This window comes from Prenolepis imparis, unplaced genomic scaffold (assembly GCF_030444845.1).
Source record: "Prenolepis imparis isolate NDT839.2.m4 unplaced genomic scaffold, iyPreImpa1.0 SCAF_3, whole genome shotgun sequence".
Taxonomy (NCBI): Eukaryota; Metazoa; Arthropoda; class Insecta; order Hymenoptera; family Formicidae; genus Prenolepis; species Prenolepis imparis.
In genome coordinates, this window is record NW_028141161.1 from 4350417 (window position 1) to 4372178 (window position 21762).

Here is a 21762-nt window from a genome sequence, read left to right on the forward strand (position 1 = left end):
TCCCGAAATAAAAAGAGCAAACAAACAATTTTCAGCACTATTCAGGAACAACGACGTGAACGTAGTAGTTTAACATAACATGACATATATAGCATTTTCGAACGTAAAATTTTCTGCTCTTTCCATTTCTGGGTAGCGATCATGTAACTTCCCAGCAAACACAGAATATAAACGCTATATAACGTCGGAGTAACACGCAATATAATATAAATGTTATATTTTATTTACATTGCAATAATATAATATAATTTTTTTGGTAGTTACAATATAACTGTGCTTTATAATTGTTTTTTGTAACTTTATAATTTTCTAGCTATCTTAACATAACAACAACGTAGCATAAATATTACATCACATAAGCGCAGAACATTGTTTAAATTACATTACAGCAATGTTTTTATAATCTTACAAGTTGCAATGTAATATTGTAGAGACATTTTAAGAATATATAACTGTAATTTTTAAGCTCCGTGAACTTGCCCCCCCAATTTTGACTTTTTGAGTTTTTTTTTTTTTAATCGTTTGTAAGTCGTTTGTAGGTGATTGTTAGATTAATTAAAACGTTTGTTAGATTAGCCTCGCGCTGCAAAATAAAAAATAAAATTGACCGTAAAGTTAGCCCCCGGTTTTTTATTTTGATCCTATTTCAGTTTTGCAGAGGCTGAATCGATGCGGAATCGTTTGTTGGTCACGAATATGCTAATTAGAACGTTTGTTAGATCGTCGTTTCTTAAATAAAAGCAAAAAACGATATTTGATAATTTTCTAGGGAAATAACCGTGAAGTTAGCCCTCGGCTTTTAATTTAGATTATTTAAGTTTTGCAGAGGCTGAATCGATGCGGAATCGTTTGTTGGTCACGAATATGCTAATTAGAACGTTTGTTAGATCATCGTTTCTTAAATAAAAGCAAAAAACGATATTTGATAATTTTCTAGGGAAATAACCGTGAAGTTAGCCCTCGGCTTTTAATTTCGATTATTTAAGTTTTGCAGAGGCTGAATCGATGCGGAATCGTTTGTTGGTCACGAATATGCTAATTAGAACGTTTGTTAGATCATCGTTTCTTAAATAAAAGCAAAAAACGATATTTGATAATTTTCTAGGGAAATAACCGTGAAGTTAGCCCTCGGCTTTTAATTTAGATTATTTAAGTTTTGCAGAGGCTCAATCGATGCGGAATCGTTTGTTGGTCACGAATATGCTAATTAGAACGTTTGTTAGATCGTCGTTTTATAAATAAAAGCAAAAAAACGATATTTGATAATTTTCTAGGGAAATAACCGTGAAGTTAGCCCTCGGCTTTTAATTTAGCTTATTTAAGTTTTGCAGAGGCTGAATCGATGCGGAATCGTTTGTTGGTCACGAATATGCTAATTAGAACGTTTGTTAGATCATCGTTTCTTAAATAAAAGCAAAAACGATATTTGATAATTTTCTAGGGAAATAACCGTGAAGTTAGCCCTCGGCTTTTAATTTCGATTATTTAAGTTTTGCAGAGGCTCAATCGATGCGGAATCGTTTGTTGGTCACGAATATGCTAATTAGAACGTTTGTTAGATCGTCGTTTCTTAAATAAAAGCAAAAAACGATATTTGATAATTTTCTAGGGAAATATCCGCAAAGTTAGCCCCCGGCTTTTAATTTCGATTATTTAAGTTTTGCAGAGGCTCAATCGATGCGGAATCGTTTGTTGGTCACGGATATGCTAATTAGAACGTTTGTTAGATCGTCGTTTTATAAATAAAAGCAAAAAACGATATTTGATAATTTTCTAGGGAAATAACCATGAAGTTAGCCCTCGGCTTTTAATTTAGATTATTTAAGTTTTGCAGAGGCTTAATCGATGCGGAATCGTTTGTTGGTCACGAATATGCTAATTAGAACGTTTGTTAGATCGTCGTTTTATAAATAAAAGCAAAAAACGATATTTGATAATTTTCTAGGGAAATAACCGTGAAGTTAGCCCTCGGCTTTTAATTTAGATTATTTAAGTTTTGCAGAGGCTGAATCGATGCGGAATCGTTTGTTGGTCACGAATATGCTAATTAGAACGTTTGTTAGATCATCGTTTCTTAAATAAAAGCAAAAAACGATATTTGATAATTTTCTAGGGAAATAACCGTGAAGTTAGCCCTCGGCTTTTAATTTCGATTATTTAAGTTTTGCAGAGGCTGAATCGATGCGGAATCGTTTGTTGGTCACGAATATGCTAATTAGAACGTTTGTTAGGGTGCCGTCACATGGGGCGTAACTTGCGTAAGCGTAACCAGCGGATCGCCAATCACCGAGTTATTCCGATAGAGCCCTTCGTCAAGCTCTATCGGAATAACTCGGTGATTGGCGATCCGCTGGTTACGCTTACGCAAGTTACGCCCCATGTGACGGCACCCTTAGATCATCGTTTCTTAAATAAAAGCAAAAAACGATATTTGATAATTTTCTAGGGAAATAACCGTGAAGTTAGCTCTCGGCTTTTAATTTAGATTATTTAAGTTTTGCAGAGGCTTAATCGATGCGGAATCGTTTGTTGGTCACGAATATGCTAATTAGAACGTTTGTTAGATCGTCGTTTCTTAAATAAAAGCAAAAAACGATATTTCGCGTGTCGCTAATCGCGCTGGTCTGCAGAAGCCATAACGCGTACCGCGTAACCAATCAGAGTCGTTCCGCGTTTTCTATTACGGCTCTGATTGGTTACGCGGTACGCGGAAAATATCAGTCCATGAGATCGCACTCTAAGGTAAAGCAATTTATCAGCTGATTGGTCAATCCACAATTGTCAACTGGTAACGAGAACATTTGCAACCTATTGTGGAATGACCCTAAGAGTGCGTTCACATGGACTAATATTTTCCGCGTAAGGGTGCTGTCACATGGGGCGTAACTTGCGTAAGCGTAACCAGCGGATCGCCAATCACCGAGTTATTCCGATAGAGCTCGACGAAGGGCTCTATCGGAATAACTCGGTGATTGGCGATCCGCTGGTTACGCTTACGCAAGTTACGCCCCATGTGACGGCACCCTTACGCGGAAAATATTAGTCCATGTGAACGCACTCTTAGGGTCATTCCACAATAGGTTGCAAATGTTCTCGTTACCAGTTGACAATTGTGGATTGACCAATCAGCTGATAAGTTGCTTTACCTTAGAGTGCGATCTCATGGACTGATATTTTCCGCGTACCGCGTAACCAATCAGAGCCGTAATAGAAAACGCGGAACGACTCTGATTGGTTACGCGGTACGCGTTATGGCTTCTGCAGACCAGCGCGATTAACGACACGCGAAATATCGTTTTTTGCTTTTATTTAAGAAACGACGATCTAACAAACGTTCTAATTAGCATATTCGTGACCAACAAACGATTCCGCATCGATTAAGCCTCTGCAAAACTTAAATAATCTAAATTAAAAGCCGAGGGCTAACTTCACGGTTATTTCCCTAGAAAATTATCAAATATCGTTTTTTGCTTTTATTTATAAAACGACGATCTAACAAACGTTCTAATTAGCATATTCGTGACCAACAAACGATTCCGCATCGATTGAGCCTCTGCAAAACTTAAATAATCGAAATTAAAAGCCGGGGGCTAACTTTGCGGATATTTCCCTAGAAAATTATCAAATATCGTTTTTTGCTTTTATTTAAGAAACGACGATCTAACAAACGTTTTAATTAGCATATTCGTGACCAACAAACGATTCGGCATCGATTCAGCCTCTGCAAAACTGAAATAGGATCAAAATAAAAAACCGGGGGCTAACTTTACGGTCAATTTTATTTTTTATTTTGCAGCGCGAGGCTAATCTAACAAACGTTTTAATTAATCTAACAATCACCTACAAACGACTTACAAACGATTAAAAAAAAAAAAAACTCAAAAAGTCAAAATTGGGGGGCCAAGTTCACGGAGCTAATATTTTATAAGAAATGTTACAGCAATATTCCAAAAATAACAATATTCAGTATAGTCATTAGTTCTTTCATTTACCGCTATGCGACGCGCGATGATCTAGCTATCTAGAGTCCCTAGAAATAAGAGTCTGGCATATGTTGTCTAATTTTGGATTGGCTTGATACGAAATGGCGGCACCAATCAATGATGATGACTGAATTGGCGAAAAATTTGAAAAGCAGTAATCAGTAATGTGACAAAGGAAGATACAACTACATTTTAATAGTATTTAATGTTTATTAAATAATTATTAAATAATCTTATAAAAAATAAGAAAAAAAATAAAACAAAATTAAGAAAGAAATTATAAAAAATAATATAAAAATATTTTAAAAAATTAAATATATTTATATATATATTTATATACATATATACTTATATATATATATATAAATAAATTTAAAATAAGTTTAAAAGAAATTTTTTTATTTGTATTATAAAAATAAAAATAAAAATTATAAAAATAAAAATAAATATTTATATATTATATCATATATAATATATATATATTATTATGTTATTTATAATTATTATATTATATTATATTATTATTGTTATATTATTTTAAAATAATAAATAAAAGGTACAAATACATTTTAACAGTTTAATTATTATTATTATTCTAGATATTACATTAAAATACATATTAATAAATATTCAATATATTTATAAAATATTACATATACATGAACAGACAGAAACGTAATTTATACATATGACAATAACAATATCCTTATTTAATCATCGAGTGCATAGCCATATAAATAATATAAATAATTATTTATATATATATTATTTATATATTATTTATATATATAAATAATATAAATATATATTGTTGCGTCCGTGTTACGTCCGTATTGCGTTACGTCCCTGAATCTGTCTATGAACATCGAGTCTTCTGTGAAATCAAGGAACATCGCGTTGTCAAGGCGTCGCTAAGGGTTGTTTATCAACAGCTGTCGTCGGAGAGTCGGAGTACCGCGGCTGTCAAGAACAGACGTATTCGAGAATATTCGCATATTACATGCAATTCCTTTTATATTTGATTGTCCTCGTGTATTGGCTCGCCATATTAAAGGTCCTTTCCTTCATTCGGGAGTTAATTCATTTTTCACGCGGTTGAACGGCGTTGCGGTCTTAGCGATCTCTCGCGGAATCGGTTCCGCGGACGTAACATTTTGGGGGCTCGTCCGGGATTGTACGGGCGACGAGTCGTGTTGTGAACGGACTTTTTGTGCGAGAGTGAAACAACGAGCAGAACATCATGTCCTTGGTTCATTCTCCGAGGATCACCCGATCTCCGCTTCGAGCAACAACCAGCGGAGAGGCTCCAGAGCATTAGACAACTGCGAGAGGAGCGCCTCCAGCAGCAGGCTCGCTTCGAGACAATGTTGCAACAGCGAGACGAGGAGTTGCGTCGCATAGAGGAGAGATTCTTCGTGCGAGAGCAAGAGCGAGGAGAAAATCCAGCAGAAAACCAGCTAAGTCCTCTCCAACATAGAGTTAGAATAGCCGATAATTCCGCGCGTAATAATATTGAGCTCGGGTATAAGCTCAAACCGGAGAATTTTAACGGAAGTGTTCCCTTGCGCGAATTTCTTGCCCAATTCGATCTTATAGCGCGGGCTAACGGGTGGAATTCCTGCCAGAAAACGTTAGCTCTAGCAGCTTGTTTAAGAGGAAAGGCGCGAACCGTTTTAGACGGAATTCTCCAAATTGAAAATTTAGAATTCATGGATCTAAAATCAAAATTAGAGTTACGTTTTGGAGAAGGGCATTTGGCTCAAACATATTATACTCAATTTACGAATCGAAAACAAAAGAATTCGGAAGATCTAGCTTCTCTCGGTTCTGATTTAGAGAGACTCTCGCGTTTAGCATACCCAGAATGTTCCCACGAGGTAAGGGATAAAATCGCTTGTGTGCAATTCATAGCCGCATTATCTGATGGCTTCTTAAAAAGAACTCTACAATTAGAGAGCGTTTCTTCTTTAAAATCTGTCATAGAAAGAGCAATGGCAGTTAAAGTCATTCAAGAAAACAGTTTTCAAAAAAATAAAAATTATCAAAACGAAAATTTCGAAAAATATAATAAATTCAATAAATTTAATAAACTCGGAAATAAACAAAAGAGCGAGGAAAATGAAACAAAAGAGAAAGAAATCGGTAAAAAGAAATTTGAGAATAAGAATAAATATTTCCATAAAAACGGTTCGAAGGCTAAGAAAGAATGTTGGCAATGCGGCGCAGAGGGTCACTTCCGTTCCGAATGTCCATCGCTTTCGGGAAACAAGGATTAGTCGAACTTCGCGGGGCAGGTTTGACTAATTGTGTGAATGCCCCATATATTATACGATGCTCTAGAATAAGTAGAGTTAAGAATAATTTTTATTATAAGGGAAATTTAGATGGAGGAATTTGTCGATTTAGAATTGATACGGGCTCCGATGTTTCGATTCTTAGTGAGAAATTTGTTAAAGGGCCGAAAGAACGTTTCGAGATAGAGAATTCTTGTTTGAGATATCCTACGGGAGAAACAATTGAAATAAAATATAAAGTAAACGTTTTAATTGAAATAGGAAAACATGAAGTAGAGATTTCAGTTTTAGTAGCAAATATTTCTGATGATTGCATTTTGGGAATAGATTTTCTTGAAAAAGTAAATTTGGAGAGAATTTTTGAATCTCAATTTGGAAATTTCGGAAAGGATAATAGAGATGAATTTTCTTGTTCACGAATTGTTAAAGAGAAAGTGCCTAATTTTCTTGAGTCATTTTTCGAAGAAAATTCCAAAAATTTGATTTCCACTCAAAAAGATATTTTTGCTAATTTCTTAATAGAATTTCAGGATGTCTTTTCTGAGAATTTAGTTGCAGGAAATTGTGGAGTTTTAGAACATGATATCCAAGTTACGGATCTAAGCCGATTAAACAAGCTCCACGAAGAGTTCTGATACATCTTAGAAAAGAGGTGGATCAAATCATTAAAGAAATGAAATCACAGGGAGTAATCGAAGAATCTCGAAGTCCATGGGTATCCCCCGTTGTATTAGTGAAGAAGAAGGATGGCTCGCTTAGATTTTGTGTGGACTATAGGAAACTTAATTCGGTGACGGTAAAAGACTCTTATCCTCTGCCACGAATTGAAGATATTTTAGATCAGCTATCCGGAAATTCCTGGTTCTCCACTCTGGATTTGAAGAGCGGGTATTGGCAGGTAAAGCTTAGCTCCAAAGATAAAGAGAAGACAGCTTTCTCTGTAAGAAATGGATTGTGGCAGTTTAACGTCATGCCATTTGGACTTTGCAATGCCCCAGCTACCTTTGAGCGATTAATGGAGAAAATTCTTCAGGGAATTTTATCGAAAATCTGTTTGGTATATCTTGATGATGTCATTGTTTTCAGCAAGACATTCGAGGAAATGATAGAAAACCTGAGAAAAGTCTTTCTTCGCTTACGCTCAGTGAATTTGAAAATAAACCCTAAGAAGTGTTCGCTCTTTGGAAAAGAAGTAAAATATCTTGGTCACGTTGTCTCTGAACAAGGAATTACTACGGATCCTGAGAAGATTTCTGCTGTTAGAAATTGGCCTGTCCCTCAGAATAGAAAACAACTTCGAAGTTTTCTGGGATTCTGTTCCTATTATAGGAAATTTATTAAAGGCTTTTCCTTAATAGCGAAACCTTTATTCACACTCACAGAACATCATGTAAAATTTGAGTGGACTTCATCTTGTCAAGAGGCATTTGAAGGATTGAAACAGAGACTAATTTCTTCGCCAATTCTATCTTTCCCGAAGGAATAAGGACAATTTGTTTTGGATACGGATGCTTCAAATCATGGGATAGGAGCGGTTTTGTCTCAAATTCAAGATGGTTCGGAGAAGGTCATCGCATATTTTAGTAGAGTTTTGAGTAAAGCAGAAAGGAATTATTGCATCACACGTCGGGAATTATTGGCAATTGTAGCATCTTTGAAATCATTTCACCATTATTTATATGGGAGAAAATTTCAAATTCGAACAGATCATATTTCTTTAAAATGGCTCTTATCTTTTAAAGATTTGGAAGGCTAATTAGCTCGAGTTAATTAGCTTTGGCTAGAAAGGTTACAACAATATGAGTTTGAAATAATTCATCGGAAGGGACGACTACATCAAAATGCTGATGGATTGTCAAGACGCCCTTGTTCAGAACTCGATTGTGGTTATTGTGCAAAGATGGAATTGAAAGAAAATTCTGTTGCTCGAATAATTCTTGCAGACAATAGTTTAGAAGAATGGCGAAATAGACAAATGGAAGATTCCATTATTTCAATGTTCTTACAAGGGAAAGAAATTAATGAACGTCCTTGTTTGCAGGAGATTAATAGAGATGTTTCTGCGAAAATTTATTGGTCCTACTGGGATGCTTTGATTGTTAGGGATGGAGTCTTGTATAAAAAATGGGAAATCCTAATCTTAAATCAGAATTTTTTTAGATTATCGTTCCTAGGGATTTTATCAGTCAAGTAATGGAAGAGGCACATGATTCTGCATCTGGTGACCATTTTGGAATAAATAAGACGTTGGAAAAGATCCGAAAACGTTTTTATTGGGCTACTTGCAAGAATGACGTGGAAGATTGGTGCCGATCCTGTAAAATTTGCGTAGCAAGGAAAGGTCCGACGGGAAAAGGGAAGTCTCCTCTTCAAGTTTTTAATGCTGGTTTTCCATTCGAGAGGGTACAAATGGATATACTTGGCCCTCTTCCAACTACCACAGCTGGAAATCGATATTTATTGGTGTTAATAGATTGTTTCACCAAATGAGTTGAAGCTTTTCCGTTAAAAAATTTCAAAGCAAGAACGGTAGCCGATATATTCGTAAAACAATTTGTTTCTCGACATGGAGTTTCGTTAGAGGTTCATACTGATCAAGGAAAATGTTTTGAATCTAAAATCTTTCAGGAGATGGCGCGTCTTTTAGGGATTAAGAAGACAAGAACGACTGCTTTACATCCACAGTCGGATGGACAAGTGGAACGTCATCATCAAACAATTCTAAATTATTTGGCTAAGTTTGTTTCAGAGGATCAGAAGGATTGGGATAATTGGATTTTCATGTATTTATTGGCCTATCGTTCTTCGAAACATGAAGCTACAGGTGCTTCCCCTGCTGAGTTATATTTCGCACGAGATCTGAGACTACCTTTGGATTTATTACGAGGAAGTCCTCCAGTAGATGAAGAGAATAGTTCTTCTGAAGAATATATGCAGAGGTTGAGGAAAAAGTTAGACAATATTCATAGAAGTGCTAGTCAACGTTTGAATCTACAATCTCTTCGTTCCAAAATACGGTATGATCGTAGAGTTAGGAAAATTAATTTTGATGTTGATCAAGAGGTTTGGTTTTATAATCCTCGTAGAGTAGGAGGTAGATCTCCTAAATTACAAAGTAATTGGGAGGGGCCCTATAAAATAATCAAAAAGCTTAGTGATGTAGTTTTTAGAATTAGGAAATCGAATAGGCACAAATGTAAAATTGTACATTCTGATAGATTAGCTCCTTTTTATAATAGAAGATTGAATTAGGAATCGGAGCCCACGATAGATTACTAATATAATTTAGTTTAAGAGTCTAACATTCTTCAAATTTCCTGCCGTGAGTTATTTTTCAGGGAAGTTTCATCTTCCATTTGGCAATGACGCAGAGAAGTTCCATCTTCCACCTGACAACGTTGCAGAGAATAAATGAAGACGATGTTAAAAACAAAAAGGAAAGAACAGACGGAGAATATCAATTAAAGGGACGAAGACTACTTCACCCCGCGGTTGTTTTGATCCATGGTTTTTCCCAGGGGCTTGGGCAAATGCCGAGGCAGGGGCTTGAGAAGTCTTTTTTTAGAAGAACGTTGGGTCCACGGAAAGTTACCCCTCTCTTGCCTGAAGATTGTTAAAATGAAGATTCCCAGGATTGGAAAGTCGTTTGAATCCAGGAAGGTGTGCAGTTCGATTACCTAGAATAGCAGTTCAGGGAGAACATGGAGACATATCGGGAACTGAAAAGCGACGAAATTCCTGAGAAATCCTTCAGAATTATTCCAGATACTGAATTCATTGTTGGGACAACAATCTTGAGGAGGGGAGCAAGTGTTGCGTCCGTGTTACGTCCGTATTGCGTTACGTCCCTGAATCTGTCTATGAACATCGAGTCTTCTGTGAAATCAAGGAACATCGCGTTGTCAAGGCGTCGCTAAGGGTTGTTTATCAACAGCTGTCGTCGGAGAGTCGGAGTACCGCGGCTGTCAAGAACAGACGTATTCGAGAATATTCGCATATTACATGCAATTCCTTTTATATTTGATTGTCCTCGTGTATTGGCTCGCCATATTAAAGGTCCTTTCCTTCATTCGGGAGTTAATTCATTTTTCACGCGGTTGAACGGCGTTACGCGTTGCGGTCTTAGCGATCTCTCGCGGAATCGGTTCCGCGGACGTAACAATATATATATTTTATATATTTATTCTTAAATTAATATATATCTTATTATATTCTTAAATATATGCTTACCTCTGTCTAATAACAGTTGTACAATTTATATTGATATTAATAATTTTATATTTATTGTAATTATAATTAATTATTTATATAATTATATTATTAAATATTTATTAACCACAATTATTTATATCACAATATCATTGACAAACTACACTCTAAAAAAAAAGAACTCATTCTGCTTTCAAATTCACACTATTCAGTAGCCATTTTGTATCAAACTAGAACATATGCCAGACTCTTATTTCTATGGACTCTATAGCTATCTCGTATTTAAATTTCAGTCATGAGAATTATATAAAGCTTACAAAAAATGACTATTAAGATCAAAAAGATGTCATAATTAATTTTTGTCAGTTTAATTTTTCTGATATATCCCAACAGCACATATGTCTATACACTACTAGATCGCTAACTTGGGGCTTGGCGGACGAAAAAGGTAAGGCCGGCAGGATATCCGGTTTCGGCCATGATACATCGCAACAAAATGGCCACGGTGCCTATATGTGTAAGCAACTGATGTTTATACACTACTCTGTGTGTGTGTGAAAGTGACCCGGCGTGGTGATCCGTATTTAAGCTATATAAAAATTAAGGCCATTGCACGTACAAAAATTTTAGTCGTAATCGTAAGGCCGTAAGCAAATCGTCCAATCATAGAGAAGAATTATCATAACGTAATAAGAATGCTTGACTGTGATTGGACGATTTGCTTACGGCCTTGCGATTACGACTAAAATTTTTGTACGTGCAATGGCCTTTACGGAAAAATGTCGAGAAGGTATTGTATTCCGAAGTGCAAAAATAGAACTACAGATGGTTTTCACTTATTTAGGTAAATAGAATGCAATTATTTGTAATAAATATTCGAGTTTTGTAATTTTTTAAGGTTATTTTTTTATTTTTTTCACTTACTTATTTTTTTGTGTTACTTCTTTTTAATGACAATATAAATTAATATAAATTAATTAATATTAATATAAATTAATACAAATTAATATAAATTTTATAACGTACATTCTTATCTTATCTAATAAAATATGTTTTATATTATAAAAATGACATTAATGTTTTATTGTTACTTCCTGTCTAAATCTAAAACAGATTTCCTTAATCTTTTAATCGTAATCTGATATACTTTTTTGTATATTATAAATATTTTATGTTCCAAAAATCACTTTTTAGTACTTTTAGTAGTATTAACCTTAGAACATATATACATGGAAGGGGAAATAGCAGGCTGAAACGTGTCCAAGGAAGTGAGACAGAAAATATGGTTGCCTCTCTCTCGTGCTTAAGTAGCAATAAGCGAAGAGAGAGAGGCAACCATGGTTGCGTCTCTCTCTTCGCTTATTGCTCGAAAGTGCGCATGCGCGGCTACTTAAGCACGAGAGAGAGGCAATCATATTTTCTGACTCACTTCCTTGGCACTTGGTTTTTCTGTCGAGAATAAAGGCATTCCCCTTCCATGTATATATGTTCTAAGGCAGGGCCGGCAACTTATATATGGAGTGTGTGGAGGATTCCACACTCGGATTAATCTGAGTGTGGAAATTCCACACTCGGAATTTGATCAATTTATTCTAAAATTTTAAAATTATTTAGGAATTGCGACGAAAGCTGCCGCCATAGACTATAACATTATATGATAGAGGTAGAGGGCGTTAGATGTGCGTGTAGCCATAGACTATAACATTATATGATAGAGGTAGAGGGCGTTAGATGTGCGTGTGGCCATAGACTATAACATTATATGATAGAGGTAGAGGGCGTTAGATGTGCGTGTGGTCTCTGTAGGCGTCTCATTGTTCATGTCCGAATTGATGCCCTTTCCTCTTAAGGGTCGGCAGGTGACACGGTGGAGACGCCTGTCGGCCGGCCGGGAACTACGGATTCGTTTATATAAGATTTTAGCCAAAATACTTAATGAATCTCATTAAATTTAGGAGATTCTTAATTAGTAGGATTGTCCACAAAGCGCCAAAGAGCGATTTTTTGGAAAAAACGTAAAAATAAAATTTATAATAAATTTTGTGAAATACGCAACTAGCCAGCGGGTAAGGTTGGGTTAGCCGCGAGTCCGTATTTTATTTATTATAAATTTTTAAGAGCGAAAATGCAAAATCCGACTCTTTAGCGCTTTGCTTCATTATATAAAGAATATATAAAAAAAATTTCATGAAGCTACGTGACTTCTTCGATGCAAAATCTTATATGAACGAATCTCACTAGATCTATATCTAAGAGCAGCTCATGGGGACATTTTCTGGTAACATACTGACAGCTTGACAAGGAGAGAGATAATCGTTCTGTCTTTGTTTCTCTTGCATTACGTATGTAGTAGCGACCATGTAGGCACAAATACTAATATGTTGAGCACACGGATGTGATTGAAAGATAATGTCAACAAGAACCGGCTATCGTATTTGTTTCTCTGTATATGTAAAACGAGGATAACGATATCTTAGATCTTGCTCCTAACAATATCTTCCAATAATTGTATCTTATTGTATGCCGTATCTCGCATATATTATGTATCTCAAATTATAGAATAATGATTTATTAAATATTAAAATATATATTTTTTTTAAGGATTATTATATGTATAATTTAGAAAGAATATTTAAAATATTTATAAGTTTATATATATGTATATATATATGTATATATATATGTATATATATATATATATGTGATTGACAAGTATGTGTTATCTTGATTTCTTATTGATGTTACTGTATAAAAATATCAGCTTCATAAAGAATAATATAAAGAACTTATGAATAACATATAAATAGCTCAATGCAAGGTGTTCGGTCTATCACCCTGAAAACTCGAGTTCAAGTCTATCGGTATATATATATATTTTTTTATATTTATTATTATTGGAATATATAGAAATTATTAAAAATATATATTTTTAAAGGCGATACTTAAGAATTTTTAAATATTGAAAATATTTCAATAATTTTACAACTACAAACACATTGTATATATAAATGCAAAAAATTCGGTAAATAAATTAATCCAGTAATAAATCTATCTCTCTAAATCAGTAATCAATATATATATATATATATATATATATATCAGGGATCCGGACCGAAACAAAATTAGGGTTCGGTTACGGTTTAATAAAATATTGAATAACTGTTCCGGTTCCAGTTTCGGTTTTTTGATAAATAAAAAAACCGAAACCGTTTAAATTATGATTTTTTCGGTTACGGTTCCGGTTTTTAAAAATTTTTACTTTTTGTTTTTCTAATTAAATTAATTTCTAAATTATATTACTTTAAAAAATTATTATTAATTTTTATGACATAAATAAACAACACTTCATATTATACATAAAAATATATTTAGATATAGGTATATATAATATAGATACATATATAAATATATTTTCATATGTCATAAAAATTAATAATAATTTTTTAAAGTAATATAATTTATATATACTTTATATATATATATATATATATATATATATAAAATAGAAAATATAATATCTTCACAGCTATCATTATTGCGATAATACATACACGTTTCAGAACATTTAAAAAATAATTATAATTAAGCAATTATTGTAAACGACCCAACTAGCTTAATTGATCTTTCTTAATTCGATATCATATATAAATATACAGACTACGTTTCGACCTTTGGTTCAGGTCCTTATCAAGTCTAAAATTAAAGGATAATACTATATAGAAGGAATCATTTTATAAAAGCATAGCGCAAACCAAGTTGAAAACAACAATTATTATAAAGTAAATGATTAAAATACCTTACTTAAATTTTTTTTCTTTTTTCAACATGTTACAATTCTCTCTGTACTAAACGTTTCGTATAGATGGTAAAATAATTGATCTTTTCAATATTTAAAAATTCTTAAAGTTAATCGCCTTTAAAAATATATTTTTTAAAATAATTTTTATATATTCTAATATATTATTAAAAAAAATCATATTGATAGACTTGAACTTGAGTCTTCAGGGTGACAGACCGAACACCTTGCATTGAGCTATTTATAATATGTTACTCGTATGTTCTTTACATCACGATTTATATGGAGCAAGTATTCTTATACAGTAACATCAATATAATCAAAAAGTAATTAAGTAATACATATTTGTTAGCCTATAAATCTACAATTGCCACTACATGTTAGACAAGAATTAAAATACTCGTTCTCTCCTTGTCTCTCTATCGCGCTGACGATACATAAAATATCGATAAAAAAGTAGAAGTAAAAAAACAATAAATTGCCAAGTCTAATAAGCGCCCGTGTCTTACATGTTGTATATTAGTTCACTCTGCGAATTATTATTTTATCATTATTATTTATCATTGTACAATTTGGAGACATATATATAAATTTTTGATACTATTTGTTATATATACGCACATATGTGCATAAGCATATATAAAATTTACAAAAAGTGGGTGCTTATTAGCCTTGCTACATTCCTGCCTTCTGCTACGGAAGGCCAGAAAGCATTTTCAGGTCGTATCTCGCGTGTAGCATGTCACGTGATTAGCACGGTAGAGGAACAAGGATAACGTGATTATCGATCCTTGTCTCTCTACCGTGCGTCCGCGTGAGCAATGCAATAGTGTGTACGTGTACGGATATACACCACTACATAGAACCTGAAATTGGTTTTTCAACGTTGGTAACACTGAAACCGGAGTTTCGCGTTGTCACCGCGCGAGGTCTCCAACATCAATTCGGAGTTTGCCTGGGTCGCCTGCCGACCCTTAAGTCCGTACAGTTCGTGACGAAACTCCTATTGACCTGAGATCGCGGTTCTTCCCCTAACCCAACAAAATATATCTTTCTTTGTCACTCTTTCTTGATCACTCATCATGGACCATGGACAAATTTGTAATAAGAGAAAGAGACAGAAAGCAAGAGCCAGCAAATTCTATAGTTTCGAAGCCGAGCTGTTCAAGTAGTAAGATAGAGATAGTTTATAGTTCGAAGTCGGAGTTAGAAATCACGAAAGCAATAAATTATAGTGACACTCAACAAAACCCAGACAAAGAAAATTTTGCGTCTAAAAAGGCATTAAACAAAAGTATGTATGTTTGTTTTGAGTAAAATGCAATTTTTTGTATAAATATATTTAAATAGTTAATAAGTTTGGTACTTATTTTAAAATATAACCAGAGAGAAGAATGAGAGGCGCCACGCCGTCATTTTTCGTACGACGCTTTTTCTAGGCCGCACACTAGCGTCACGTACATCCATTTTACGGTCGCCCGGAACTACATGGCCACATCCACTTTCGATGTCGATAAAAGAGCTAAGTTTGGTTCATGTCCGTGCTGTACATCCACAATTTTTTGGTTCGTGTCCGTGTTACATCCACAATTTTATAGATCAGAATATGTCCCGCATAAAAATGTGATTAAAGTTAATTAACTTTGTTAACTGCGCGATTTTTCAGTCAAATATATACTATAAACATCAATATATGCTATTAATGAAATAATTATATATGATATGCACATGTAAAATATGTTATTCTCGTAATATATAAAAAACAGAGATAAAATAAATTATATACTTAAATAATGAACTAAATTTTGATAAAAAGATTATATAAGAATTAAATAAGACAATTTTTTTAGATTAAATAATTCTTTTTATGTTTTTGTAACCTTCATTAAATGTTTTTAAAATTATATATATATGCACAATAAAAATATACATTTTTTTAATATACAAGTTATTTGCATAAATCATTCTCTTTCTTTTTTTCCATTTTTAAAGCACAGAATATTAATCATAAAGAGCAAATGCGAAATAATAATTTTTATTTAGAAAAGATATAGCACAATCTTATGTAATTTTACTACAAGTACCGATAGCATTGACGTTTGTACTATGTGTTAGATGGGTGGAAAACGTTCGCCTTTTCACGATGAAGACCAGAATTCAAGACGAACGATTTTGGGTTTTTGTTACTAATTTTTTAAGTTATAATTTTTTTTAAATTTACAATACATCACTATACTACACATTTATAAATTTCGTCGTTTTACAGAAGCAAGAACTATTTAAATTATATACTTAATAGTTATTTTATAGCAATTATTAGTATTAGAAACATTTATTAATATATATGTATTTTATGTTATTTAAAAATAAATGTACAATAAAATCGATTTAAAAATTAAATTATTGTTATTATAGTTTGCAAATAACAGTTTAAAAGGCAAATTTGTTAATATATGTATATATATATAATAAAATATGTTACATAATGAAATATCTGTACATAAACCGATTGTATTATTTTTATCAATTGTTTTGATCAATTTTAGTATGCACACATACGCACACATACTCCCACACACACATTTATATACATTTTAATGCTATTTTTACTATATATTATTTACAATAATATATTAATTATAATTTAAAAAATGACTTGTATATATTTTATTTTCTAAAGATAATCAAATTTTTTAAATAACTATTTGTTTTTTATCAAATAGTATAATTTTTACACTTTATGATATGTAAAAAGTAATTTTATAAAAAAAAGTAACAAAAACAAATACTTCTTTTAGTACAATTTAAATTATTAATATACATATTTTTGTATACACATAAAAAAATATTTATTTCTTGCAAAAAAATTTTGAAAATAAAATAAAAATTTAAATACAAATACAAAAAAATTGAATGAATATTGTAAAATAATGTAAAATATATTATGTAATGAATAATGTAAAATATTAAGTTTAAAACTTACCGTGAAAATTAATAAAGTATTTCTAATATATGTACACATATTTCAATAAAATATAATTATATATCTGCTTGATATTTTAATTCTTTAAATTAATTTTTTTCTTTAAATAAATTATATAAAACATTCTATTATAAATATTATATTCTTATATTTTTTTATTCAATATAAAGTATTAGAGAAATATAAATATTTAAATACATTAGGATTATAAGTACGTGATAAGTATAATATGTTAAATTATGTTATTACGCTATTTTTTTAATTAAAAAAAAGGAAATATATGTAAGGGAGGATAATAGGATATATTTTACATGTAAAGATTTAAAAACATTATACTAGTTACCAATTTTACCAATATAATATTATTAATGTTAAAGGACAAAATTGTATTATAACTATTTTTTTTTGCATTAACTATTTTATTTACATTTGGAAATAATAGATATAAAAAATAACAAATATTTTATTCGTAAAATCAGGTACCAGTTTCATTTAGTATAAGTTAAAAAATCTTTATTTCTAAGAAAACGTTTGATTTTATTGTAAATCAATTTTATAACAAAAATCAATATGAAAATCAGTATCTAAAAAATTAAGAATTTGAATTTTGTATAAATTATTTTTACGAAAGCTATAATTGAAAAACATATTATTATAAAAACATATTTATAAAAAATGTTAAATAATTTATATTTAATAAAATTTATTTACGTAGAACACAAAAATTGTTTAAAAAATTCACATAAGTAATAAATATTTATGTATATGTTTGTATATTGTATTATGCATATGTATATTATATATGCATGTTTTTTTAGTTGGCATTTACATAAGCATGACGCAAAGATCGCAATCATAATTGAAACAATTACATAAATCTCAAACTAGCAGGTCTTATCACGGGAAATCTATATAATATAGATTTTCTATACATGGCTAAAAAAAATTAGTTTTATATTTTTGCCATTTTTTATCCATTTCTATTGAGATGTCTTTTTATTTTTTAAATGATTTATCAATATCATTTTTTGTATTATATATTTTTATATATTATTGATATATTTGTATATATATATTAATAACATTATATAGTATTTGTTAATATATTTTACTTACGGTATATATTACTTATATAGTATCTGTTTATTATATTTGTATAGTATTTGTTTATTTATGGTATTCTCTTGGTATGTTCCTTGTTCTATATTGGTTATAGAATATCATATGCCAACACATGAGCTACATACATATTATCTGATATTATATTTTGATACATATTTAGAAAATATATTTTATTTCATATTACTGTATTTTATTAAATCTTGCTTATATGTATATATATCTCGTGTTATGTCATTAGTAATAAGAAAATGTATGATTTTACAATTTCTTAGCATGACTGCATTAAAACCTTTTATTCATTCCGTGATTATACCTGCTAGTTAACGATTTATGCAATTATTTCATTTGTGATTGCAATCTTTTAAGAAATTAAAAAATTCATACTTATTTCTCTTATTACAAAAAAATAATATTAATTGTTCAGTGTAACATGATTTGCAATCATATTTTTAATGATTGTAATATCATGATACAGTTGTACAATAAGTATTTCTTTTCACAATGACAAAATTGTGCAAGATATATATAACAATAAAAAGGTAAAAGAAAGTATTCGTATTCAAATATATATTTTTCTTTTTCTAAATTTCATATTGTGTTCTACGTTATTTTATTATTTTTTACTATTATTTTATTTTATTTTTTTCTTTATTTTTTCATTAGCTCACCTTTTTGCTTACCTTAATTTTTTAAATTTGATATCATTTTCTGCCTTTTTCTTCTAGTTTTATTTTTTCCTCCGTTATTTCCTTTCTCCGTTATTTCTTTCCTCCGTCATTTCCTTCCACCGTTATTTCCTTTTTCCGTCATTTCCTTCCTCCGTCATTTCCTTTCTCTATCATTGTCCTATTCATTTTTGTTCTTATATGATGCTTATATGGTGCTCAAGATGATCTATTCTTATGTATTTTTCTTATTTATTTACAAACCTCATAACTTTTTTGTACGGTGCACTAGCTACTTTTGCAGTACGATTATTATATCTCGTACGGGAATATATTTTTATGCTAATAAGATATTTTAATGTTTGCATTCGATGATTGTAACATTCTTTATCTTTATTTAGCCATTCAGGATATATTTTATTTGTGGCATATATACATTCTGTCACTATCTTATCAAGAATCTGTGTAGATGCTCAATGAGACTGCCATGTACGATTAAATGCCATTAATTGGGTTTTAGTAATATTTATGAATAAGATTGTTGGTCGTATCAATTTTGTCACCGTTGGAGCATCTTCATCTATATTTGGATATTCACGAAATTCAATATATTTTTCATTTGATGTGCAATCATCCATTGGTGTTTTCATCATAGCGTTGCGGCAGTCGTTACAATAACTTTTAGCAATACTTCGCCGCGCCACAAATCCGGCAAAATATGCGATAGCATTTTCGTCATAATTGCTATCAATCGAATTTATATTTTCCATTTGTTCAATATCATGTTCCTCGAGAAGAATTAGAGCGTCATCTTTATCAAGTAATTCGTTTTCATCATGTTCATCATATTCTACAATTGTATTGCTCGTATTCATGACATTTTCTATCGTCTTTACGAGCTGACTTGGTCGATTTATAAGACTTTCGCTTTCTCTACATTGAACATTGCCCTTTTTACTGGCTTGAATACGAGGGTGGTTTGAAAAGTCCGTGCAAAAATGAAAACTACTTAATTTTTCGGGATAAACTTTTTTTATTTTTCAACGTAGTCTCCTTTTAGGGTTATACACTTCGTCCAACGCTGCTCCAGTTTGTTGATCCCTTCCAAATAATAAGATTGGTCCAACTCTGCAAAATAGGCATTCGTTTCCGCAATCACCTCCTCGTTTGAATAAAATGTTTCCCCCCAGCCATTTCTTCATATTGGGGAACAAGTAGTAGTCCGAGGGAGCCAAATCTGGAGAATAGGGGGGATGCGGAACGAGTTGGAACCTTAATTCCATCAATTTTGCGGCTACAACTACAGATGAGTGAGCTGATGCGTTGTCGTGATGAAAAAGGACTTTTTTGTGGGCCAATCGTGGACGTTTTTCTTGCAGCTCGGTTTTCAAACGGTCCAATAACGATGAATAATATGCACCTGTAATAGTTTTACCTTTTTCCAAATAGTAGATGAGGATTATTCCTTGCGAATCCCAAAAGACAGTCGCCATAACTTTCCCGGCCGAAAAAACGGTCTTCGCCTTCTTTGGTGCAGACTCCCCGCTGGCAACCCATTGTTTGGACTGTTCTTTGTCTCAGGCGTGTAGTGGTGTATCCATGTTTCGTCCACAGTGACGAAACGACGCTTAAAGTCCTGTGGATTCCGCTGAAACAGCTGCAAACCGTCCTTGAAACACCTCACACGATTTCGTTTTTGGTCAACTGTGAGCAATCGCGGCACCCATCTTGCGGATAGTTTTTTCATGCCCAAATGTTGATGCAAAATATTATGTACCCGTTCACTCGAGATGCCCACAGCACTAGCAATCTCGCGCACCTTCACTCTTCTATCATCCATCATCATATCATGGATTTTATCAATGATTTCTGGAGTAGTGACCTCAATAGGGCGTCCAGAACGTTCAGCGTCACTTGTGCTCATATGGCCACTCCGAAAATTTTGAAACCACTTATAAACTGTTCTAATCGAAGGTGCAGATTCACCATAATGTTTACCAAGCTTCTCCTTAGTCTTCTGAGGCGATTTGCCTTTCATAAAGTAATGTTTTATCAACACACGAAATTCTCTTTCATCCATTTTTTGGAAATCACTCGACTTTCTCGATTCAAACAAACGCCAAACACAGAGAAATAGACCGATCTGGCTGAAACTTGGTGTGTGTTCTTCCAAGAGATGCTACTAACTAAAAATAACCCCGATACGCACCAGTGGTGCCATCTCTCTGACTTTGCACGGACTTTTCAAACCACCCTCGTATATCCCGTGGAAAGTATATGTCTGATGGATAATCGGATCATTCTTGCGGTTGGATTGGGATTAAAACCTCCGCGTTGTCTCAATTTAGAAAACAAATGTTCGACAGAATCTTGATTACACAATCCTGTTGCAAGTTCAAATCCTTCGTATTGATTTGCAAGTATTTTATATGTTGCAAGAATAGCTCGAATAGTTAAAGGAAAACCTTTGAAACAAGGAATTTGAACTATGCTTTCTGCTGATTTAGACCATCTTGAGCACCATTCGATAGAATCTGTTAACAGCTTTTCAATATCCGGATTTTTGGGGAATAAGGGTCGTTTTCCGCCAAATGTAATATTCAGGCTGTAAGTGTTGCAAGCGTCAATAATATTATTCAAACGCTGTGCAAAATTAGCTGTCGCTTCCCATGTAGTTGTATTTAACTCTTTTTCTTGACCGGCTGTTTTT

General features: G+C 32.4%; 1 pseudogene; it reads right to left on the reverse strand.

Annotated features, from left to right (window-relative positions):
• Positions 1–19300: 19300 nt before the first annotated feature.
• On the reverse strand, positions 19301–21353 carry LOC145933387 (uncharacterized; annotated as a pseudogene).
• Positions 21354–21762: the final 409 nt, after the last annotated feature.